The sequence below is a fragment of the Mobula birostris genome, chromosome 14, assembly GCF_030028105.1.
Source record: "Mobula birostris isolate sMobBir1 chromosome 14, sMobBir1.hap1, whole genome shotgun sequence".
In the NCBI taxonomy this organism is placed as follows: Eukaryota; Metazoa; Chordata; class Chondrichthyes; order Myliobatiformes; family Myliobatidae; genus Mobula; species Mobula birostris.
In genome coordinates, this window is record NC_092383.1 from 5,128,576 (window position 1) to 5,155,210 (window position 26,635).

At 46.4% G+C, this 26,635-nt stretch overlaps 2 long non-coding RNA genes across 2 annotated transcripts in view; one reads left to right on the forward strand and one right to left on the reverse strand.

Moving 5' to 3' along the window:
• Positions 1-26,090, forward strand: part of LOC140209433 (uncharacterized) — a 36,476-nt gene extending 10,386 nt beyond the window's left edge. Inside the window, exons 2-3 of the long non-coding RNA XR_011888980.1 lie at positions 1,350-1,482; positions 26,026-26,090. This is a non-coding gene — a long non-coding RNA (uncharacterized lncRNA). The remainder of the gene's footprint in view (positions 1-1,349; positions 1,483-26,025) is intronic.
• Positions 247-8,056, reverse strand: LOC140209434 (uncharacterized). Its single transcript, XR_011888981.1, has 3 exons — positions 8,020-8,056; positions 5,472-5,626; positions 247-656 (listed from the first exon to the last, which is right to left on the reverse strand). It is a non-coding gene; the product is annotated as an uncharacterized lncRNA (long non-coding RNA).
• Positions 26,091-26,635: the final 545 nt, after the last annotated feature.

Genomic DNA, 26,635 nt, shown 5'->3' on the forward strand with positions numbered 1-26,635 from the left:
TCCTGTGCACAAGCGTAAAGGAGAACAAAATATTTGTTACTCCGGATCCGATGCAGCACAAAAAAAAACACAATAATATAAACAACACAATATGATTATGATTATGAGGACATGCAGTCTCCTTTTATTGTCATTTAGTAATGCATGCATTAAGAAATGATAAAAATATTTTTCCAGAATGATATCATGACAAACCCACTTAAAAACTAACAAAGACCACATAATTATAACATATAGTTACAACAGTGCAAAGCAATACCATAATTTGATAAGAACAGACCATGGCACAGTAAAAATCTCAAAGTCTCTCAAAAGTCCCATCATCTCACGCAGACGGTGAACCTCCAGCGCCGCTAACTTGCCGATGCAGCATACTGGAAGCATCCAGCCACAGTCCGACCGAGTCTGTCTGAAAAACTCCGAGCCTCCGACCAGCTCTCCGACACCGATGCACCGAGCACCATCTCTGCCGAGCGCTTCAACCCCGGCCCCAGCAACAGGCAATAGGCAAAGCCGGGGATTTGGGGCCTTCCCCTCCGGAGATTCTCGATCGCACAGTAGCAGCAGCAGCGAAGCGGGCATTTCAGAAATTACTCCAGGTGTTCCTCTGTGCTTCTCACGTCTGTCCCCATCAAATCAGGATTGTGCGCGACCCCCTAGTTAACACATATCGATATCAATTCGGAACGGTCGCGCGCACTGCGTTGCGCCACCATCTTCTCCTCCCTCCTATAATATAAAACCCCACAATAACTGTAAACACATAAGACAACTTATATACTGTGTGTCCCTAAAGTGACACTAGGCACAGGAGTGCCTGTACATAAGGTGAATCTGACAGGAAATGATTAAGTGGTGGTGGGGTGGATGAGGTGAGCATGAAGGAGGCTTTTAGTGGGACCTAGATGAAGGAGAAAGGAACCATACATGCAGGACGAAGGGCTTAGATCGGGGTTCCCAACATTTTTTATATGCTAAGGGGCCCTACCATTAACCGAGTGCTCCGTGGACTCCAGTTTAGGGACGCCTGGCTTAGATGGAAGTCTGAGTATAAACACTGGCCGGAGACTATCCGGGATGAAGAGCCAATTCCCATCCTGTGTGTCCTGTGTAGCTTTATGTGAGACATCTCTAAGCAGATGCTAACAACACTTTCCAAAGTTGCTGGGCTTGTTTAATTTAGATCTCAGCAAATCAGCATCACTGCAATAAGCGAGCCGACTTGTTTCATATTCCATTTGCCTATGAAAACCAGAAATCAATTTGCTGTGGTCAGTGTAGCGGGCTGCAAGGATTCCAACAGGCGTTGCAAACTCAATTGCTCACTGGAGGTGAAAATATGCTTTCAGGTGTCTTACCGTGCTGTTGATGTGATGTCCCAGGGATATCGTGGCTGTGCGTGTGTGGCAGGAATGTTAAGTGTTCAGCGATACAACATCTTACGGCTTCTGAGGCTGAAATGGCGGGGAAGCGGCAAAAGAGGTGAGAATAGAACGCACAGAAATAACTGCGTCAACAACTGAGCAGGGCTAAGTTTTTTTCCAATCACCTTACTTCTTAATTGTTGAGGAAATATTTGAATTTGTGTCACTTTGTAATAAGTAAATTTGATTTAAGTTGGAAATAAATTTGGCTCTTCAAAGCACAAGTTCGAGATGTTGCAAAATAATTTTACAAAGTTGTGTGTAGAAATTGAGACATTTATTTCAATGTGTAAAACTCCCTGTCCAAATAAAGACAAGAAGAACAGAAAATAGCCAGTAGCATCTACTGACGAAGAAATCCAGTTCTGTTTTGCCTCCCCCATGCCTCTCATGATCATTTGAACTCTACATAGACTCCATGGTCCTATTGTCCAAGATGCCTGCAATCCATTGCCATCAAACAAGGTGGACCAGGCCAGCAGTAGATAATACGTTATTAGATACCCCCTGTACCTAATAAAGTGGCCACTGAGTGTATGTTCATGGTGTGACGTGAATACACATAAAATTAAGATGTTTGCTGGCCTGGGTTAGCATCAGTGGCATCAGCAGTTGGTCTGCCACCTGTCCTCAGGGGAGGGAGAGATAAGGAACAATGAAGCAGCATCTGGAGATGTGTAATGAAGGGACGGGAGAGAGAGCTGTCTGGAGCGGCTCCCCCTTTGAACCCTGAACTGTTTGAAGTGATGGACAGGTGATACCCCAGCAGGGGGATAAAAAGGGACAGGTTCGCTAAGGCAGGACACACACGACACCCGAGGTAACGAGACCCTGGAAGCGGTGCGTCTCTCACAAATCGGTGGGAAGTACCGGACCTTAAACGCACAGGGCGGAAAGGTAGGATCAGCGGGAACCCGGTGTGTGTCCGCCCTCGCTTGGGTGCCGGGTTCACTGTAGAGGATCGACTGCATCTGGAGGAGGGGTCACAGTCGGTGACCTCAGGCGACATCACCAAGGACCCGCCCGAAAGCTGCTTGTGAGCCATATCGCCGGTCTGTGAGTGGAAGCCGTTTCTGAATGATCAGTCGTTCCCGTTCTCTCTCTCTCTCTCCCTCCCCCCACGTTGTCCATCGCCATGGCAACGATTACTGCGAACTGAACTACTAAATTGGACTGAACTTTGTGTCACTTTGAAATTGGTCATTTATCCCTAGACAACGATAGAGCTTGATTGATGCTGTTATCTTAATTCTGTGCACATGTGTGTTTATCATTGCTGAACTGTTGCATTTATTATCCTTTCGATTACTGTGTTGCTTGTTTCTTTAATAAAACTTTCTTAGTTCTAGTAACCCAGACTCCAACTGAGTGATCCATTTCTGCTGGTTTGGCAACCCTGTTACGGGGTACGTAACAATGGTCTTTTTCTGCTGTAGCCCATCCACTTCAAGGTTCGATGTGTGGTGCATTCAGAGATGCTCTTCTGCACACCACTGTTGTAGTGTGTGGTAATTTGAGTTACTGTCACCTTCTAGTCAGCTTGAACCAGTCTGGCCATTCTCCTCTGATCTTTCTCACTAACAAAGCATTTTCACCCACAGAACTACCACTCACTGGGTGTTTTTGTTTTTTTTTGCACTATTCTTTGTAAACTCTAGAGACTGTTATGTGCGAAAATCCCAGGAAGTTAGCAGTTTCTGAGATACTCAAGCCACCTTGTCTGGCACCAACAATCATTCCACGGTCAAAGTCACTTAGATCACATTTCTCCCCTATTCTGATGTTTGGTCTGAACAACAACTGAACCTCTTGACCATGTCTGCGTGCTTTTATGCATTGAGTTGCTGCCATGTGATTGGCTGATTAGATATTTGTGTTAGTGAACAGGTTTACCTAATAAAGTGGCCACTGAGTGTAGGTAAATTTGATTTCTGCTGAATGATTTAAATAGTAAATAATTTTCACTCTTCAATGCACAAATTCTAGACATTGCAAAATAATTTTACAAAGTTGTGTGCAGAAATTTGGAATTGTATTACAATGTGTAAAACTCCCTGATCAAATAAAAACAAGGAGGACAGAAAAGAGTCAGAGGCATCTATGGACAGAGAGGTGGAGGTCTAGTTTGCCTCCCTGGTGCTCCTCATGACCATTCGAACTCTACATGGACTCAATGGACTCTTTGTTCTAGATGTCTCCAATCCATTACCACCCAACAAGGTGGACAGGCCAGGAGTAGCAATTGGGACTTCGATGGTGGAGGCCAGGATTGACCATTAAAACACAACCAGAATCAATATCGGCAGAATTGATGGCTTTGTTGCATAATTTGTGGGTGATACAAAAATAGGTGGAGAGGCAGGTAGTTTTGAGGAAGCAGAGAGGCTACAGAAGGAATTAGACAGATTAGGAGAATGGGCAAAGAAGTGACAGATGGAATACAATGTCAGGAAGTGTTTGGTCATGCATTTTGGTAGAAGAAATAAAAGCATAGACTATTTTCCAAATGGAGAGAAAATTCAAAAATCTGAGGTGCAAAGGGACTTGGGAGTCATCCTGCAGTATTCCTGAAGGTTAATTTGCAGGCTGAGTTGCTGGTGAGGAAGGCAAATGCAATGTTAGCATTCATTTCAAGAGGACTAGAATATAAAAGCATGGATACAATGCTGAGGTTTTATAAGGCACTGGTGGGGCCTCACTTGGAGTATTGTGAGCAGTTTTGGGTCCCTTTGTTTCCGACGATGACGTAATCCCGTGCAGGAGGAGTTTTACAGTGAAAAAGCCGTTGCAGTTGGGCTGTTCCACTCTCTCGGCCTCAAAAATCCTGGTCCAATTGTACGAAAAATCATAGACTTCCTCAGCTGTAGTGGATAGCCATGACGCTTCTGTGTCTTGTCATGCCCTTTGCCTCTCCCTGAAGCTTTGCTGCACTGCCTTCTTGGCCGTTTGATCTTGTAGTTGATCTCATCTGCCCGGTCCACCGGAACTGGCTTTGCATACTGAGGTGGGCATATCTCTCTCTCACTGGGGTTGGAGGTTCTCGGCCACCCTTACCTGGTTTAGCCCACCTGGCGAAGCAGTGTGCCGGGGTGTGGCCACTGTCACATGCAAATAGCTGCCTGGAGCCATAGCTGAGAGCTGGGTGGCAGGTGGGGGCCAAAGGTGGGACGAGCTGCCCCTGGGCACAGCAGGACAAGCCCGCCACCAGAGGTGCTACCCCATCCGTGGGCATCCCATACCCCCCTTACAGTGTGTCAGTGATAACGAACACAAGGAAGTCTGCAGATGCTGGAAATCCAGAGCAACACACACAAAGTGCCGGAGGATCTCAGCAGGGCAGGCAGCGTCCATGGAGAAGAATAAACAGTTACCTTTCGGGCCCACATCCTTCTTCAGGGCTGAGAAGGAAGGGGGGAAGGCTCCAGAAGTAAAAGGGTGAGGGGAGGGGGAGGAGGCTAGCTGGAAGGTGGTGGGTGAAGCCAGGTGGGTGGGAAAGGTCAAGGGCTGGAGAGGATGGAATCTGATAGGAGAGGACAGTGGACCATAGGAGAAAGGGACAGAGGAGGGGACCCCAGGGGAAGTAATAGGCAGGTGAGAAGAAGAAAAATGTCAGAGTGGGGAATGGGGGTGGTGGGGTTTGCAGACATTTGTTAACTGGAGGATACCAAGACAGAATGTAAGATGTTGCTCAGTGAAAATAAATGTCATTCTGAATGGATGAAAGAAGAGTGGAGGGCTGTGTGGGAGGGAAGGCTGAGGTTGGCCTTAAAGGTTTAAATGTGAGCGCAACATCTTAGACCATAAGACAAAGGAGGAGGTTGGCCATTCGGCCCATCAAGTCCACTCATTTTATCATGAGCTGATCCATTCTCCCATTTAGTCCCACTCCCCCGCCTTCTCACCACAACCTTTGATGCCCTGGCTACACAGATACCTATATCTTGGGCATAAGGGCCTGTATTGTGTTCTACTGTTCTACGTTCTATGAATCTGGAGGTTACTCCACAGCCCTGGGATCGTGACCATCCTAACAAGGTGCCCGCTCACCAACACTTGGTCCTGTTCAGTCTTGTGAGCCGGCACTCAGCAACGCTTGGGAGCAGGCCGCGGCGACAAACCCTCCCACGCACGTTAACCTCCTCCATCCTTCATTTCCGAAGACGCAGCCGCCTTCTCCCACTCGTTACGAGGCAATATGAAGGCTGTAAATATTGAAGAGTGACATTTTTAAATATTTATCGCTGCGAGATTAATAGCAAACACAAATTTTAATATTTAATGAGGCAGATGTTTAAGGCTGGATTGAGCAAGTAGGGACAATTTGCTCGGTAGGAGGAGGTGGGGAGGACGCGGCGGTTGGTTAGTGTGAGAACTGAGAGGCAACATGTGGGTATCATCTCCAGACTAGCTGGAAATGTTAATAAATATTGAGTCAGGAGATATGATTGCGCCGCTCTTGATTGGATTAATTGGATAGGTTGAGGAAGTCAAGGGTTGACAGTGCTATAGCTAGGGAGCAGTTATATGGGAAGCTCTTGAATCATTCTGTACGGAAAGAGAGGCCCAGTAGCTGTGGTGGTCATATCTTCTCCAATTTCAGCACTCCCCCCCCCCCCCAACACTCCCCACCCCCAGTGCAGCACCTGGTATCCTGCAGCCACATGGGATTAGCCGATGGTGGTGTTCTTTGCAGACTCACTACCCTGGGGTGGTGATGTAGCGTTTCGCACATCGCTTTACAGCCCAGATTATTGATAGGAGTTCGATTTGTACCGCTGTCTGTAAGGAGTTTGTGCATTCTCCCCACGACCCTGTGGGTTTCCTCCGGGTGCTCCAGTTTCCTCCCACGTTCCACAGGTGTACGGGTTAGGTTTAATAAGTTGTGGGCGTGCAACGTTGATGCTAAAAGCCCAGCTCCATCTTCGCTGATTTGATTTGACACATTTCACTGTATGTTTCAATGAGCATGTTGACAAATAAAGCCAATCTTTTCTCTTTTACTCTTCCCTAAGAAGCATGGCATGGGGAGGGAGCTCGCCGTAATGAACTCTGCTCGAGGGGCTCTCGGTCAGACAGACCTTCTGAAGGGAGTGGTAACCACTCTGCCACCCGAATGTCTTTCGGCGTTTGGCCACCATCCAGGCCATGCCATGATAATACATTTACTTTGAACTTTGATCACGTGGTCACAGCGAGAAAGTGCAAACTCCACACAGCCTGGAGAATTTAAAATTCCAACACTGGACTGTACCTTGACGCTGAAAGAGCAGTATTTATTGAATTACAGTCTGTACAATAAATCGAACTGCGTACGGGGCCCGAGTGTGGATGCTTGAGACAAATTGATTCCAATTGGTTCTTTCACTGAGAGGAGTTAGCTCACCAGTGAACGGTACAGGTCTCCAAATGTCGCCCTCTTGTGGGCAGGTTCAGACCAGCTATCATGTGGGCAAACAGTTCAGTGAGAAACCATTCCCACCTTGGACTAGCGTCTGTTCCTCAGCAAGGTTTTGTCCAGAGTTACCCAGCAGCCCCCAGAAAGTGACGAATAATCCCCAAGAGTAAAACAAAAAGACATCTTTTTTTCTATTATGGTTTTGCCTGCTGGTTACAAAAGTGTTGCTGGGGTTGGTGTGGGTTTATTATTGTCGCGGGTACAGAGCTACAGTGAAAAGCTTGTCTTGCATTCTGTTCGTGCAGATCAGATCAAGGTAGAACAAGGTAAGGCAATAACAGAATGCAGAATAAAGTGTAACAGCTACAGAGAAAGTGTGGTGCAGGTAAACCATAAGGTACAAGATCATAACAAGGTAGATTGTGAGATCAAGAGACCAACTTATCGTAAAAGAGATCCATTTTATAACATGGACATAGAAGTTGTCCTCGAGCTTGGTGGTACATGCTTTCAGACGTTTGTATTCTCTGCCCGATGGGAGAGGGGAGAAGAGAGAATGTCTGGTCTTTGATTATGCTGGCTGCTTTACTGAGACAGTGAGAAGCATAGACAGATACTGATGGAGTAAAGAGTCAAAGGTCAGGTAACAAAGGGTCTGTACACTTACTAATTCATTTTATTTAGTTATTGAGATACAGCCCCGAATAGGCACTTCTGGCCCTTCGAAGCCTGCCAACCAGCAATCCCCGATTTAGCCTTAGCTTAATCACAGGACAGTTTACAACTTGGGGTCCACAGACCCTTTGGTTAATGGCATGACCCCGTGGCATAAAGAGAGTTGGGAACCCCTGATTTACAATGACCATTTAACCTACTAGCTGTGTGAGCAGGGAGAGATGGAGAAAGAAAACAGTTACCTCTTTTCTAGGAATGCATCCCTACTTAATGGCAGTGTGCCTGAGACGGCGATTAACTTACTAGCTGGTCTGTTTTTGGTACGAAACGGCAGCACCCGGAGAAAAATCACACATTCTGCGGGGAGGACGTCGGAATCGAACTCCGAACTCTGTCGCCCCAAGCGGTTATAGCGTTGCGCTAACTGCTATACTATCTTGTTGGTCAGCACCAATCAGGTGACCAAAGTCAGTGGGGGGGGGGGGGAGAGGGTATTTGGGAACGGTAAATCTGGAGTTGACCTACCTGAAAAATACGCCCTCTATGCCACCTCAAGTCTCCTCACACATGCTCAACTCCACTCAGTGTTTTAGCCAATACTTTTTCTGACGTTTTCACTGAGAACTCAGACATGTGAATGAAAAATCAGTCCTGTCTATTCTCAGACTGTGTACAGTAAAAACGAAACCTGAAGAACAGACATGATTGGGTGATTCGAAATAAAAAGTCACGAGTATGCCAAACACACAAATATGCCAGAAACACTCAGCAGGGCAAACAGCATTAGTGGAACCAGAATCAAAATCAGGTGAAATTTGTTATTTTGCATTAGCAGTATAGTACAAACATATAACATTATTATAAATGTCAGTGCAAGATTCAGATTTATTTACCACATCTACATTGAAGCATACATTGAAATGTGTCATTTGCATGAACACCCAACACAACCCTAGTGCAAAAAAATGGAATAGTGGGGTAGTGTCCATGGGTTCATAAGACCATCAGACACAGGAGAAGAATTAGGCCATTCAGCCCATTGGGACTGCTATACCAAATCATGGCTGAGTTATCATCCCTCTCAATCCCATTCTCTTGCCTTCTCTCCATAACCTTTGATGTCCTTACTAATCGAGAACCTGTCAACTTCTGCTTTAAATATAGCAAATGACTTGGCCTCCATAGCCATCCCTGGGAATGAATTCCACACCCTGGCTGAAGAAATTCTTTCTTATCTCTGTACTAAAGGGAGTCCCTCTATTCAGAGGCTGTACGCTCTGGTCCCAGACTCATCCACTATTTGAAGCACCCCCTCAATGTCCACTCTAACTAGGCCTTTCAACATCTGGTAGGTTTCAATGAGACACTCACCCCTTCCCCAAACTCAGTGAGTACAAACTTATATGTTAGCTTGTGCGTTAACGCTTTCATTCCTGATCACTCTTGTAAACTGGAATGATTCTCACGGACCGCTCAGAAAACTGATTGTGCAGGGAAAGTTGTTCCTAAATCTTTGACAGAAGGGATTCTCCAGCGGTAATGAGGAAAAGTCATGGATTCTGAGCATCCCTAACGATGGATACTCCCCTCTTGAAAGTTGAAAGTTCAAAGCCGAAAGCAAATTTATTATAAAATTACAAATTTACTCCCTTGAGAAGAGAAAGCCCTAACAGTTCAGAATCAGGTCCTTTTGCCAGAATTGACTTGCAAGGGCAAGGGTTCCTCTTCCCACAGAAATTGTCTGACTTGCTGAGTGCTTCCAGCAGTCACAAGTTCAAGTTTAATTGTCATTCAACCATACATGAATACCCATGAATACAGCCAAATGAAACAGTGTTCCTCCCGGGCCATGGTGTAAAACACAGTACCAACAGTCACACACAGCACAAGTACGACTGTAGTTAATGTACAGTCACACAAAAAAAAATATAGCCCTTGTTCCTGAGTGTCATGTCCTGTAAACTGTAAACAATCAGGTTTTACCAGTCCACAGACAGTAATGGCATCCGTTAGTCTTGCGAAACCATGGATCTGTGCCTGGAAAGTCTTCACTCTCCAGGGCGCAGGCCTGGGCAAGGTTGTATGGAAGACCAGCAGTTGCCCATGCTGCAAGTCTCCCCTCTCCACGATACCGATGTTGTCCAAGGGAAGGGCATTAGGACCCATACAGCTTGGCACCAGTGTCGTCGCAGAGCACTGTGTGATTAAGTGCCTTGCTCAAGGACACAACACGTTCCCTCGGCTGGGGCTCGAACTCACGACCTTCAGGTAGCTAGTCCAATGCCTTAACCACTTGGCCATCATGCCCATAGTCCACAAACAAATGTGCATATACTTGCCATCCACTCCATTCCATTCCAGATTGTCTCCCATTGAGAGAACACTTGATGGCCACACCAACAGGAGGGGTGAGTACCCAACTCAGCATGTGCCACACTGCCTTTAGAGTCTCCCCTCTTGGACTGCTGCAACAGTCAGGCCCACGGCATGAGGCCTACTCCTGGCTACAACGGAGGCATTGCAGCTCCCCCAGCACCGGTCTCACCAATAAACCAATGAACTGGACTTGCAGTATTTTACATTACCAATGTCCAACAGGATCTTGAGACCATAAGAAAAACTGTTTTTATTTCATATCTGTGCTTTTTAAAATAATTTGATTGGGTAATTCCGCACATAAGCAACCCTTCTGGCTGCATTGCTATAAATAACTCTGGCTGATTTGAAGCAGATGACATACACTACGTGCAAAAGTCTTAGGCACACATATAGCTAAGGCGCTGAAGACTTTTGCACAGTACTCTATTTGTCAACTTGGAACAGAGGGTGAGTTTGTAAATCTGATGAGAGCAAAGGATGTTGAGAATAGCGGGGGGTGGAGCACTGTGGGAGGGTGTAGGACAGGTGACAGAGGAGTATCAGGGGCAGTGGGTGGGGGGTGGTGTGGGTGCAGACACACCCAGCCCTGGGACACCAGGCAAGATCATTTGACTCCAAACAATTAGTTTACTGACCATTACAGAGTGTCTCTCTGGTGCTTCCCAACCCCTCCCCTCTCCTTTCCCCCTTTTCCCAACCGTGATTCCCCTCTCTCTGCCCCCTTCCCACTCTCAGTCCACAATAGAATCATGTTAATCATTGCTCACATATGTAATGAAATATGATTTTTTTTTGCAGCAGTTGCACAGTGCAATACATAAACTTATTACAGGACTGTGCAAGAAGTCTTAGGCACCCCAGCTATATATAGCAACACACATCAAACGCTGGAGGAAGTCAGCAGCTCATCTGTGGAAATGAATAAAGAGCTGCTGTTTCAGGCCTAGACTCTTCTTCGAGACTCAATCAGAAGAGTCTCAACCCGAAACTTTGACTGTTTATTTATTTCCATAGATGCTGCCTGGCCTGCTGAGTTCCTCCAGTGTTTTGTGTGTTGCTTTGGGTTTCGAGCATCTGCATTCTTTCTTGTGTCTATGACTTACTATATACAGTGCATGTGCCTAAGGTTTTTGCACAGTGACCACCTTGCACTTTTCATACTTCTCATCAAAATAGCCTACTTAGATTAGAAGTTTCTGTTCCTTTCCATCTTGAAATAGAGAGTTTTCTGAGTAAGCTGAAGTTGTTAGCTCTACAAATTGACTGTTGGTATGAGCCGAGAGGTATGCCCCACCACACTGACTGACATGGAACAGGCAACAGTGAATGTGTTATGGCTGTTCGATAGAGAATTGAATATGAGATCTTAATGTTTATGTTTTGTTGTTTGTCGGTTCTGTTTATGTATGTTTTCCGTGGATTCTACTGTATTTCTTTATTTTCCTGTAAATGCCTGCAAGTAAGTGAATCTCAAGTTAGTATATATGACATTCATGTACCCTTGATAACAAATTTACTTTGAACTTTGAGTAGAGATACACACACAGAATGCTGGAGGAACTCAGCAGGTTAGGCAGCATCTGTGGAGGGGAGGAAATAATTGTCATTTCAGGCCGAGATCCTTCATCAGGACTGGAATGAAGGGTCTCAGCCTGAAACGTCAACTGCTTATTCATTTCCATGGAGGCTGCCTGGCCTGCTGAGTTCCCCCAAAATTTTGTGTGTATTGCTCTGGATTTCCAGCGTCTGCAGAATCTCTTGTGTTTATGCCATAAGACCAGAAGACATAAGAGAGGAATCGGGCCATTCAGCCCATCGAGTCTGCCCTGTCATTCCATCAGGGCTGATTTATTATCCCCCTCAACCCCACTCTCCTGCCTTCTCCGCGTAAACTGTGACGCTGTTACTAATTAAGAACCTATCAACCTCTCTCCAAAGACTTGGCCTCCACAGCCATCCGTAGCAATGAATTCCACAGATTCACCATCCTCTGGCTAAACAGATTCCTGCTCATCTCTGTTCTAAAGAGATGTCCTTGTATTCTGAGGCTGTGCCCTCTGGTCCTAGACTTTCCCACTACAGGAAACACCCTGTCCAACTCCTCTCTACCTAGGCCTTACAATATTCAATAGGTTTCAATTAGTTTCCACCCCCCCCCCCCATTCTTCTAAACTCCAGTGAGTACAGGACCAGAAATTTCAAATGCTCCTCGTCATTCTCTCTCAAAACTATGCTTGAGGGGTAGGTGCCCTTCTCATCCCTTTCCTTCCTCGGTTCTGCTCCATGTAACTTTACACAGGCCCCAGCTCAAGGCCCAGAAACATTCCCACCTGCTCTGGATGAGCGGATATCTGCTTGCTAATTACCCTGCCACTTTCAAACACGTTCCCTGCTAATTATGGGTGCTTGTAGTGCTTTTAGCAGCTGGTGCAATTGTGTGGTGATCCTCTACCTACACACCACAGTTATGTTTCCAGTGTTTGTCTTTCAGAAGCCTAATTAACAGTGCGTTATTCCCACCTCCCTCTCCTCATGTCTGTGCTGTGATTGCCGAGAGTATACACCCTGCGTGAAAGAGTCTCTCCTCGACAGCTACTAATCCCCAGAGCAACAACGTCATTGACTGGAGAGCACTTGTACACAGAGTAGTGGAAACAAAGTCCCCAGAGTCATTCAGAAGGGAGTCACATGGTCAGGTGTGAGAAACACTGGAATTCCTCAAGGATTGAAGCTAATTATCACAACCAAACAGAGCATTCAGATTAATTTATTTACAAGTGCATAATACATAAGGACTGATTTAGGCTATTCAGCCCATCGAGTCTGTTCCACCATTCCATCATGTCTGATTTATTATCCCTCTCAACCACATTCTCCTGCCTTCTCCCCGTAACCTTTGATGCCCTGACTGATCAAGAACCTGTTAACTTTCACCTTATGGACATACAATCTAGGTATATAAACTACCTTATGTATTTATATTGATTGTGTCTTTTATTATTATGTGTTTTTCACCTTATTGTGTTTTTTTTGTGCTGCATCAGATCTGGAGTGATCATTATTTTGTTTTCCTTTACACTTCTGTACTGGGAATGACATTAAACAACATTGAATTTTTATACGTACCCAATGACTTGGCCTCCACAGCCATCTGTGGCAATGAATTCCACAGATTCACCACTCTCTGACTGAAGAAACTCTTTCTCATCTCTGTTCTAAAGGGACATCCTTCTATTCCGAGGCTGCCTGACACTCCCTCCGCCATCGGAAACGCCGCCTCCACATCCTCTCTGTCTCGGTGATGTGGTTTGGAGAGTGGTCCACCTGTGCCTGCCTGAAATCCACAATCATCTCTTTGGTCTTGTCCAGGTTGAGACTCGGGTTGTTGTTCTCACACCCTTTGACAAGCCTCTCTGCCTCCTCTCTGTGTGCCGACTCATCACTGTTGCTGTGTGAGGCCTGCCACTGTAGCATGATCAGCGAGCTCGACCATACGGATCTGGCAGCGCAGTCATGAACACAAAATACTCTGCAGATGCTGGGGTCATGAACATTCAATTCTCCAACTTCTGGTAATTCCCTCCCCCTCCCTTCTCCCTCCCTCAATTTCACTCTGCCTCCTCCCCCAGCTGCCTATCACCTCCCTCATGGTTCCGCCTCCTTCTATTGCCCATTGTGTTTTCCCCTATTCCTTCTTCACCTTTCCTGCCTATCCCCTCCCCAACCCCTTTATCTTTCCCCTTACTGGTTTTTCATCTGGAACCTACCAGCCTCCTCCTTCCCACCCTCCCCCTACCTTATTATAGGGCTTCTGCCCCTTCCCTCTACAGTCCTGATGAAGGGTTCCGGCCCGAAACGTCAACTGGTCGTTTCCACGGATGCTGCCCGACTTGCTGAGTTCATCCGGCGTGTTGTGAGCGCAGTCATGAGTCAGCAGCGTGAACAGCAGCGGGCTGGGCGCACAGCCCGGGGAGGAGGGTGGGGGCACCGGTGCTCAGCGTGATGGACCGTGAGAAGTCGCTGCTAACTCGGACTGGCTGGGGTCTTTCTGTCAAGAATCCCAAGATCCAGTTTCAGAGAGGGGTGCGGAGCCCAGTGAGGACAGTGAACCCACCGGCCTCTAAGGGATGATTGTGATAAATGCCAAGCTTCAGTTAGTGAGCAACATCTTGCCATATGAAGCATCACTTTCTAGTTGGGACAAGACAGAGTGGAGGCTGGAGGACATGACATCATCAGCAGACCGGTTTGGTCGGTAGGGGAACTGGAAAGGGTCCAATGTAGCTGGAAGGTGGGATTTTGAATGATCAATTACCAGCCACTCTAAGCTCTTCATGATTGTTGAAGGTCAGTGCCACTGGATTGTAACCATTTCGGCCAGATACCATTGCTCTGTGGTGCACCGGAATGATGGTGGCTGCCTTGAAGCCTGCAGGGACAGTGGGCAGTTGCAAAGAGATGTTAAAGATGTCCACTTGGACTTCTGTTAGCTGGACTGCACAGCCCCCCAGCATCTGACCAGGTATGCCGTCCAGCCCTGCAGCTTTGCGTGGGTTTCCCCCGGCTAGTATCCTCGTCACATTGGCTGTGGCCAGACAGGGTGTTGTTCCCTTGAATATGGAGCAGAAACAGGCCCTTCAGCCCATTACGTCTATGCTGATTGGGTGGTGCCTTATTCTGACGCTTTACAATGCTAGCGATCGGAAGGTTCGAGTTCATTTCCCGCCACTGTTTGTAAGGAATTTGTACGCTCTCCTCATGACAGTGTGGGTTTCGGCTGGGTGCTCCAGCTTCCTCCCACATTCCGAAGATGTACAGGTTAAGGTGAGTAGGTTGTGGGGATTTTTAGATTATGAGAGCACTCAGTCCTCTTTTATTGTCATTTAGAAAAGCATACATGCATTAAGAAATGATACAATGTTTCTCCAGAGTGATATCACAGAAAACAGGACAGACCAAAGACTAACACTGACAGAACCACATAATTATAACATATAGTAACAGCAGTGCAAAGCAATACCATAATTTGATAAAGAACAGACCATGGGCACAGTAAAAGAAAGTCTCAAAGTCCCAAGTCGATCGACTCCCGAGTCCCTGACAGCAGGTGGCAAAAGGGAGAAACTCCCTGCCATAAACCTCCAGGCACCGTCAACTTGCCGATACCTTGGAAGCAGCCGAACCCAGCCGACCCTGAGTCCATCTGTCTGAAAACTCTGAGCTTCCGAGCAGCCTCTCCAATACAGCCTCCCGAGCGCCATCCTCTGCCAAGTGCCTTCAACCTCTCTCCGGCCACTGAAACACGCAAAGCCGAGGATTTTGGGGCCTTCAGCTCCGGAGATTCCGGTTACCACACAGTAGCAGCGGCAGCGAAGCAGGCATTTCAGAAGTTTACCAGATGTTCTTCCGTACTCTCACGTCTGTCTCCATCAAATCAGAATTGTGCACGGTCCCCTACTTGACAGATAACAGACATCATCACCGAAGTGGCCGCGCGTGCTGCCATCGCGCCACCATCTTCTCCCCCCTCCCGGGGGAGAAGCATGGCGACACTTGTGGGCTGCCCCCAGCACAGCCTTGAACCATGTTGGTTGTCGATGGTTTGGTGTACATGTGACAAACCGAGCTAATCTGTATTAAAAAAAAACACTTTCCTCATGTATACTAATCCCATTTGCCAGCATTAAGACCATATCGTTCTATAAAGCACAACTTTTTCACATGGGGGTTAGTGGGTATACAGAACGAGCTGCCAGAGGAACTCAGGCAGAATCAGAATATTCACTTTAATATCGCCGGCACATGTCATGAAACTTGTTAACTCAGTGGCAGCAGTACGATGCAATACATGATAAATATAGAAAAAAAGTAAATCAATTACAGTGAGTATATATATGTATATTAAATAGTTAAATTAAAAATAGTACAAAACCAGAAGTATTTGAAAAAAGGTGAGATAGTGTTCATGGGTTCAATGTCCATTCAGGAATTGGATGGCAAAGGGGAAGAAGCTGTTCCTGAGTCACTGAGTGTGTGCCTTCAACAATTCAGGAACAGCTTCTTCCCCTCTGCCCTCTGACAAAGGAGTTTTAAAAGACACTTGGACAGGTATACGGATAGGAGAGAGTTAAATAGACCAGGTAGCCTAGTAGTTGCCATGACGCAATTTCAGCTTGGGGTGTCGGAGTTCCTGTTAACTGCAGGACTATCTCAGATAGTCTATTCTGGTCCGAAGCACCTGTTTCTAAGCTAACTCTACGAATCCATAACTTGTGTATCTGTCTGTCTAAATGCCTGTTAAATATGGTAAAGATTTAAAGATTTAAAAATTAGCTTTATTTGTCACTTGTACATCAAAACATTGAAATATACAGCAAAATGCATCAGTTGTGCCAAGTCAAGTCAGTGAAGATTGCGTCCACAAGTGTTGACCTGCTTCCTGTGCCAACATAACATGTCCGCAACTAACTAACCCTAACCCATACGTCTTTGGAATGTGGGAGGAAACCCATGCAGTCATGGGGAAAACGTACAAACCCCTTACAGACACGGTGGGAATCGAACCCCGATCTTACATACATCTGATGCTGTAAAGTGCTCTGCCACTGTACTGCCCCATCTGATCCACAGTCTCATCTCATTTGAGATAGTGACCACTCTTCGTGTAAAATACTTACTCCTCAAAAACTCCTTCTTCTTACCTTAAACCTGGGCCTTCTTGTTTTTAATAGTTCAAAAGTTCAAAGTACATTTATTATTAAAACAGGTATAAATTATACAACCTTGAGATTGCTCTCCTTACAGGCAGCCACAAAACGAGAAACCCAAAAGAACCCATTAATAAAATACCAATGCCCAATGTGCAGAGAGAGAGAGAGAGAGAGAGAGAGAGAGAGGAAAAAAACACAAAAAATGCAAAGAATAAAAGCAAGTAGCAGCATTCAGAACAAAAGTGGGTCCCTGGACATGAAGCCAGGGAGCAGCCAGAGTAGGCCTTCACCCTCAGTTCATCACACTGTAAAGCAACCCGTCATGGTGCTCACAGACACAAAGCCTGGAGCAGACAGAGCCGGCCACAGCTTCAGTGCCCCAGACGTCAGAGTAAATGTCACGTAGCAGTGAGTGGAACCTGTCCGACCCTTGTCTCCGGTCCTGACTCTTTGCCTTTTCAATTCAGCCAGACCCGTGTTTACATCATCCAAACACCAGGTCGTCCCTCACTCTAAGACCTGGGCCCTGTCACATCAAGAAGCTCTGGGCCTGGACCTCACCACCGCGTTTCGGCCTGTACCCAACCTTTCCAAGTTGGCCTGGCACTTAGATCAATCAGACCTCGCTCGTGGTTTAGGCGGTCAGGCTCCGAAACTCCTCTGTTCTGACCTTCCTCGGCTTCGCACTCCCCGATTCTATCTTGACCTCACTCCGACCACTTCTCCTTGAGCGTGCCTCGATCTTGCTCTGAACTTGCACACTTCGACCCTTGAGTCATCTCTTCACAGCTTGTGCCAATCGTTTACCACAATTTGTCACTGCAAAAAAAGTGCTATTAATAAAGTATCTAGTTATATTTCTTGCTTTATGACCTGCCAGTAAGCCGTCATCCATCTTCAGCAGCACCGGATAACTAGCAAGGGAAAATAATATTGACCATGTACCTTGAGCATGTGTCTCATATGTCTCCATTAGGTTACCCCTCAGCTTCGTTCACTCCAGGGAAAGTGCAGAGAATAGCCTGTTTCCTTGTTATAATTCCATGATTACTGGGCACCATCCAGGACATGCTCTCTTGTTATCACTACCATTGGGGAAGATGTGCAGGAGCCTGAAGATCTATGCTCAAAGTTTTAGGAATGATGCACTATCAATAACTCCAAAAGACTGGAAGTAGAGTAAATACTGAAAGGCTTTTATTAGCAGTAAAACATGACCTCCACCATGCTGAGTATCTGCCCCTGGACTGAGGGAGGAGCAATGGCGCAATCGCCTTTATTCAGGGGTCTGTGGGAGGAGCCACAGGAGCAGTCAGCAGAGGGGCATGTCCAGACAGGTAATCCAGTTACAACATATATATATATATATGGTTTACCACAAGGAAGAGCTTCTTTCCCCCTGCTATCGGATTTCTGAATGGTCCAAGAACCCATGAACGCCACCTCACTATCCCACTTTCACACCATCTATTGTTTGTAGTAATTTTTTTTGTCTCGCTGCGGCAAAGCATCAAGTTTCGCCACATAGGTTGACGATAATAAAACCTGTTTCCCATTTCATGCAAGGACTGCAAAGGGCAACAGTTTGAGTGACGGAAGGGGACAGGGGATTCCTCCTCAAAGTGAATGAGCATGTTCGAGGCAATTATCATGTTGACGGCTGGTGTCACACTGTGGTTCTCACAGCTCTGGACTAGAGCTGGGTCGGGTGGCGTCCTTAAGCAACATGAAGAAGGCGTTGACAGTCGAGAGAACGCAGACGCAGAGGTTTCAGGGTACAATCTGTTCCCGTTCCAGGTGCAAGACATTTCTCCTTTTCGCTAACTTCAACAGCAAGTCCGTCTCATATTAGCCTACGCTCAGGTTACCTTCCAGATTTCTGTGTCACGTGGATGATTTTAATTCTGATGCCTGTGTCCATTTCGACATATTGGTCCATGTCTTCCTTTTATGCAGAGATGAGGCCATCCTCAGGGTGGAGGAATAACACCTTATATTCCTTCTGGGTAACCTCCAACCCGCTGGCATGAATATCAATTTCTCTTTCCAGTGAAACAGTTTCCCTCCCCCTTTCCTTTTCTTCTATTCCCGCTCTGGCCTCTTACCTCTTTTCCTCACCTGCCCATTACCTCCCTCTGATGCCCCATTTTCCCTTTCTCCTATGGTCCACTCACCTATCAGATTCCTTCTTCTTCAGCCCTTTACTGCTTCAACCTATCACCACCCAGCTTCTTACTTCATTCCCCTCCCCCCACAACTGGCTTCACCTATCACTTTCACCCATCTTTTTCTTATTATTCTGGCACATTCCCCCTTCCTCTCCAGTCCTGATGAAGGGTCTCGGCCCGAAATGTTGACTGTTTGTTAATTTCCATCAATGCTGCCCAAGCTGCTGAGTTCCTCCAGCATTTTGTGAGTTATTCATGTCTCTGGGGTAGCAACCTGACTCAGTCTGAAGGCTGTGGTTTAGGGTTTCATTCCAGAGAACATTATAATATTTTCAGCCACAGAGTGTGGTTGTTAGTAATGAGACAAGTGTTGATGCACCTCCACTTAGCCCCGGCATGATGAGGCCTTTTCAGAAGGCAGCTGGGAATCAAATATATTGATATGTGGTGTTACCTGTTGACTAGACTGGGTATGGAAGGCAGCTTACAGACAGCGAGGGGATCGTTGGTTGCTGGCCCTGTAAAGCTGTGTGCTAACCACCAGGCTGCCGTGTCGCCCCGATTATTTTATCACTTTATTGAGATACGGTGCAGAATAGGTCCTTCCGGATCTTCGAGCTGCGCTGCCCAGCAACCCCTCCCTCCCCCCCCGATTTAATCTTAGCCTCATCACAGGGCGATTTACAATGACCAATTATCCTACTGGTCTGTTCGTCTCTGGACTGTGGGAGGAAACCGGAGCACCCGGAGGAAACCCACGCGGGTCACGGGGAGAACGTACAAACTCCTTACCGGCAGTGGTGGGATTAAACTCGGATCGCTGGTACTGTAAAGCGTTGGGCTAACCGCTATGTTGCCATGCCGCACCCTAAGACTTAAAATGACCAATTAGCTCACCGGGTATGTTTGGAATGTGGGGGGAAACCAGAGCACCCGAGGAAAACCCATGCGTTTCATGGGGAGGACATCCAGAGAGTCTTCACAGAGGTTGCTGGGACTGAAATCTGAACTATGATACCCCGAGCTGCAACTGTGTTGTGCTTCAGGTCTATTACCTGGCCTATTTAATGGATGGAACAGGCTTCCCCAGGAGGGGGGAGAAGATGGCGGCACGACGGCAGTGCGCGCGGCCTCTCCGGTGAATGATATCTGTTATCTGTCAAGTAGGGGACCGTGCACAATTCTGATTTGATGGAGACAGACATGAGAGTACGGAGGAACATTTGGAGAAACTTCTGAAATGCCCGCTTCGCTGCCGCTGCTACTGTGTGGTAACTGGAATCTCCGGAGCTGAAGGCCCCCAAATCCTCAGCTTTGCGTGTTTCAGCGGCCGGGGCGAGGTTGAAGGTGCTCGGCGGAGGATGGCGCTCGGGAGGCTGTATCGGAGATGCTGGTTGGAGGCTCGAAGTTTTCGGACGGACGGACTCAGTGTCGGCTGTGGTCAGCTGCTTCCAAGGCATCAGAAAGTTGATGGTGCCTGGAGGTTTATGGCAGGGAGTTTCTCCCTTTTGCCGCCTGCTATCGGGGACTCAGGTGTCAATCGACTCCGGACTTTGAGACTTTTTTTACTGTGCCCATGGTCTGTTCTTCATCAAATTATGGTATTGCTTTGCACTGCTGTAACTATATGTTATAATTATGTGGTTCTGTCAGTGTTAGTCTTTGGTCTGTCCTGTTTTCTGTGATATCACTCAGGAGAGACATTGTATCATTTCTTAATGCATGTATGCATTTCTAAATGACAATAAAAGAGGACTGAGTGTTCTCATAATCTTAAAAAAAAGGGACTGAGTGGCCTCTTTAAAGGGTGAAGCATTACAAATATTAAGCTGGTGTAATCGCTCTCCCTCCCTCCCACTCTTCCCGCTCCTCTGCAATTCCTGCATTCTTGTGGGAGGGATAGGGTGATTGATTCAGCTGTCTATGTGGGAGCGCAGCAGTTCTCCTCTCTCCATGGCACTTGTTGACGGGCTGAGAGCTTTTCACTCCTACTTACCACTCTTGATGAGAAAGAGAGAAGGAAATAATCCAGGAACGTTTGAACCTATCATAGCAGGTTTCCCATTACAACAATGCTGCTGTAATTAGAAGACCATTCAAAACACTGAGAGTTGTCAGAGGAGCTTGGTGTAAAGTCCTCTCCACCGCTATGTGCAATATCGCTTTTATATCAGCTTGTTTTGCAGCAATTTACGGATCTCTCCTCTGAGACACAGAAGCCCCTCTAGTCTAGATGACTACTCCTACACCTAATTGGAAATCGAAAAGTACAGATGTTGGAAATCTAACAGAAAAAGGAGAAAACGCCAAGTGCTTTTAGAAGATGTGGATTTGGGACAGGTTTAGTAAAAATCCCTTGATTTGAACAATGCTAGGCAGAGAGTCTACACACGCACAGGGCGACACAATGGTGTAGCGGTTAGCATAATGCTATTACAGTACCAGCAACCTGGGTTCAATTCCTATCTCCGCCTGTAAGGAGTTTGCACGTTTTCTCCGTGACCATGAGGGTTTCCTCCGGGTGCTCCAGTTTCCTCCCACATTCCAGTTGGCAGGTTAGAATAAAATAGAAGTTCATTGTCATTGCTCAAGACAACGAGATCATGGTGCCTCTCCAGTCTGTGCAAGACAGATATTTACAATGCATGCGGTACTATTTAATAAGTAAAAAAAACTCAAAGGCCATTGGCAAGCCGGGGTGTAGTATTATTCAGCTGCACAACAGCCCTCAGGAAAAGGCTGTTTTTCAGTCTTACAGTCTTGGTTGAGATGTTTCTGTATCTCCTACCAGATGGCAGGAGATTGAACAGTGTCCGGGATGAGGTGGGTCTTTAATGATGTTACGAGTGTCCCGTAGGTATCAAGAGTCTCCAGGTCTGGTGGTTGAGTCCCAGTGACGCGCTGAGCCGTCCTGATCGCCCATTGGAGAGCTTTGTGATCTGTCTTGCTGCAGCTGGAGTCCTGCTCTGTCATTCTGTATGTCAGGATGCTCTCTACTGCACATCGATAAAAGTTGGCCTGCAATTTTTGGGGCAGTTTACCTCACATTAAACATTAGATTAGATTATTAGATTATGAGAACACGCAGTCCTCTTTTATTGTCATTTAGTAATGCATGCATTAAGAAATGATACAATATTCCTCCGGTGTGATATCACAGAAACACAGGACAGACCAAGTCTGAAAAACTAACAAAAACCACATAACTATAACATATAGTTACAACAGTGCAACAATACCATAACTTGATGAAGAACAGGCCATGGCACAGTAAAAAAGTTCAAAGTCTCTCGAAAGTCCCACATCTCACGTAGACAGGTGAAGGAAGAAAACTCTCCCTGCCATGCCCAACCACAGTCCGACTCTGAGTCGTCCGAAAACTTCGAGCCTCCGATTAGCCCCCCCGACACCGAGCACCGAGCACCATCTCTGCCGAACACTTCAAGCCCAGCCTCGGCTGCCAGCAGCAGGCAAAGCCGGGGATTTTGGGGCCTTCCCTCCGGAGATTCTCGATCACACAGTAGCAGCGGCAGCGAACCGGGCATTTCAGAAGTTTCTCCAGATATTCCTCTGTGCTTCTCACGTCTGTCTCCATCAAATCAGGATTGTGCACGGCATCCTACTTACAAATACGATATCATTTCACGGAGAGCTGTGCGCGCTGCATCGCGCCGCCATCTATACATATCAGATAGTATAGTTGCTGCTGTGCCTTCCTACTGCTGACGGAGCAAGAGAGCTCCTCAGTAACGTTCATCCCCAAAGACATGAGACTGGAGACCCTCTCCACTACCTCAGCATTCATGAATAGTGGGGCTTGATTGGGACATCTTGCCTTCCAGGATAGAGATATCTAGATAGATAGACAGACAGACAAACAGACAGGCAGATAGATAGATAGATAGACAGACAGACAAACAGACAGGCAGATAGATAGATAGATAGATAATAAATACCCCAAACCCATCCAACCGTCAAAACTATCAAATAACTTTGAATGAATTTAAACTTCATTGATATTCATTGAAGAAAAACTATTAAGCCTAGTATTACAATCTTAAAATTAATCTGTTAAAAAGAATTAAAAGTAAATAAAACAGTTAAAATACTAGAAAAAAATACATTTAAAATATGAATTAAAATAACAAAGAACCTAACTCGATTTCAGCGTTGTATCACAAACACAAGAAAATCTGCAGGCACTGGAAATCCAAGCAACACACGCACACAATGCTGGAGGAACTCAACAGGTCAGGCAGCATCTATGGAGAAGAGTAAACAGTTGATATTTTGGGCCAAGACCCTTCGTCAGGACTCATGATGAGGTGAGGCTGGTTCGGAGCATAAACCATGCTGGGGCATTGCGAGGCACAACGTGTTCGAGCTGCAGACGGAGACGGGGTTCGGATCGCTGTTGGGGATGGAGTGAGTGATTTGGAGAGGAGTCGATGCGGAAGAGTTTCGATGCCCGTCCGCCTAACCCAGGTGCGAGGTTGGATCGTTCGGACTGCCGAGTCGATTTCGTGAGACCGAGAACGGTCTCAGGCGGGGCGACCCAGGTGTATGGGGAGTCTGGATCTGGGTAACCGAATGTGACACGGCTCGGTACCTGGATAATTTAAAGTCCGGCCCGGATAGACTGGAAGCCTAAGTGTCATGATCGGAGGTGAGGGTCCGGCCGATTCCGTTCGCTCTCCTGCGATTGTTCATTCCTTTCTCTACGGCGCTGAGGCTGGGAACTGATCTGGCTGCTGTGCGTTTCTGCCCCTCTGGTGTGAAAACTGGGGACCGAGTCTTGGCTTGGGCCTGCTCCGGCAGCTCTGAGAGCAGACCTGGGACTCAGTCTGGCTTGGGATGCTGTTGGCTTGCTTCTGTTGTTTGTATGATGTGTGTTCTTCTTCCTTTCGCTCTTTCTCTGCACAGTGGTTTTTGGTCTTTTTTTAAATTGGGTTATTTGAGTTTCTTGCTTTGTGAGCAGACAAATTTCAAGGTGTATAATTTATACATTCTTTGATAATAAATGTGCTTTGAATCTTTGGAATCTAACTTTGTGTTTACTTTAATTGAGGTGTGCACATATCACGTGGTAGTGTTGTGACGTACGTAATTCACATGTTTTTACATATGACCTGTAAGGAGCTTAAACGAACAAAAATGCTTAATCAACCAATATCTAGACAAGATTACACAAATATTACTGAAACATTAAACACACAACAGAAATGACTTAAACCGTCCCTCCCTCACTGGAGTTGCTAGACGTGTGCCTGGGTTAACCCGACAACAATCTCCCCACTTGGTTCCAGGGAAAATGCCGAGTGCCTCTGCAACTTCTCTGCATTCCTGTGGTCCAAAGGACAGCAAGGACTTCTCAGAAAGGTTGCATCTTCTACCTGCATGCCATGGCAGTTGCAGAGTCAATCAGGGAATAAGGGGGTTTGGCACGGATTTGAAGGAACCTTGATTAGTTGCCACAATGCATCTTCTAGTCAAGTCAAGTCAGGTCCGGTTTATTGTCATCTGAACAACTCCATGTGTGCACAGGTGCGTTGAAAAACTTGCAGCAGCTTCGCAGGCACATGGCAACACCTGAACAGCATTCACAAGAAAAACCTACAATATGTCTAGAATAACGGACACACAGCTTTTACAAGAAAGAATACAATTAGAAGAATAAGGTCCATTTTGGTGTAAAATGGCCAATCTGGTCATAGTGTTGCTAAACTGAAGTGATAAAGGCTTCTCTGCTTGGTTTAGGAAGCAAAGATTGTAGACCCGGCCAGCCCCATCGTGGGTGCTAGCCTCCCCAGCATTGAACATGTCTTCAAAAGGCGATGCCTCGAGAAAGCAGTATCCATCATTAAGGAGCCCCACCGCCCGGGATATGTTCTCTTCTCATTACTATCATCAGAGAGGAAGACACACACTCAACATTTTAGGAGCAACTTCTTCCCCTCTGCCATCAGATTTCTAAACGGTCCATGAAGCCATGATCACTATTTTGCTCTTTTTTTTTGCACTATTTAGTATTTTTTAACAAATTCCTATTGTAATTTATAGTAGTTTTCATGTATAGCGCTATACTGCCGCTGCTAACAACAAAGTTCACAACATATGCCAATGTCAATGAATCTGATTCTGATTCTTGTACCTGGTCCGGGCTGATGCCAAAGTGCTGGAGCTGGTGGGGATGTCAATAGGGTTTCAGGTGAGTTGGTTGAGAGCTGAATGTCACATGCTCCTTCTTATTGGCTGTAGTTCAGGAACACGATCCTGTCAAGAAACCTCCCATCTACAAGTGTCCCCGCCCTGCCGAACATCCACCCCCAATGTTATTAGAGCAAGAGAAATAAACGGTCAAAAAATGGTTTAAACAAACACACTCACAAAGGTTTTGGACTGTGGGAGGAAACCGGAGCACCAGGAGGAAACCCACGTGGTCACGGAGAGAACGTACAAACTCCACACAGACAGTATTGGGAATTGAACCCGGGTCACTGGCGCTGTAATAGCGTTAAACTAACCGCTACGAAACCGTGCTGGCCCATGCACAATGTCTGCAACAATTAATCACTAATTCCTGTAGACTCCAGAACTGTTCTCTCTCTCCAACTGATGTAATCCTTCTCCAAGCGAAGAAAAGAGCCTGGGTTCAAATGACCCTTTGATGCAGCAGAAGCTGATTGTTCCGCCACTAATTAGCTTGATTTCTCCAGCACAAAAAGTAAACTTGCGTAACTGGGTTGTTGGTGCCAGGGTCCATGGTGATGAGGGGGCGAGACCGTGGTCGGGGGTGTGGGAGGAGGGTATAGTTCAGTGAGCTTGATGGGAGAGGAGCCGCACTTACTTGCATTTGGACACATTCATTGTGTCTGCATTGAATACTGCCAAGAGAGACTATACCAAAGCTTTGGAGATCATCCAATCTATTCTGTCGAACACTAGACTTAATTGTTTGCCCAAATGCTTTCTTTTCTGAACTGTTAACCCAAAAACATGAAAGCAGTCTTATAAGTTTCAAATTATTCATCCTTTGTTTCTTAATTATATTCGCCCCGGTAAGGAAATCGTTTCATTGCAACATTTGATCTCCCTGTTGCAAGGGAACGTGAACCTCCAAAGCAGAAAGAAGTAAACTGGCTGATTTATGGGAGCCATTTAGTTCAGGATTAAAAAATTAGGAGCAGGACAAAGCCTTTGTTCCCTCAGTCCTGCTGCCTTCAAAGGGTTCTTTGCTGTTTGCTTGATTTTTTTTTTGTTTTTCTTTTCTCCAGGGCCCACTGAGTTTCCCGAGCTAAAACATATGCTGCAACAAAGCTCTCTTAGTATCATCTCAGGCCCATCTTTTGAAGGTTCTGTGGGTCAATGCAATAAAAGAAATTTCCGGTCACACAATGAGCCAAAAGCAGTTCCAAGCACTGAGCAACGCACAGAAAAATGCTGGAGGAACTCAGCAGATCAGGTAAGTGTCCAGGGAAAGGAACTGGGTTGCTCTGGATTTCCAGCATCTGCAGAATCTCTTGCGCTTATGATATTCAATATTTTCCTGAAATTAAATTCCTTGAGCTTCCGCCACCAACCCCAACTGTTATAAATTGATACTTGCCTCATACAATTTTCTTATGATTTCAAGACCCTGGTGGACGTTAATAATACAAAACGCTGTAAGTCCGGTACGTTAGTGAGACCGGCAGCGGTGCAGCTGAGGACCCTTCTGTTATTGCATGGACCAGGCCCTCCTACCACGGCGTCATCTATTACAGTCACCCAGGGGAGGAGGCGCCAGAAGTGGTGCAAGAGAATATGCAGGATCTATGCGAGGTTAAAAGGCTAACACCCTGCAGGCCGACTCTTCCATCAATACTGCTCTCCAGTGTTTGCTCC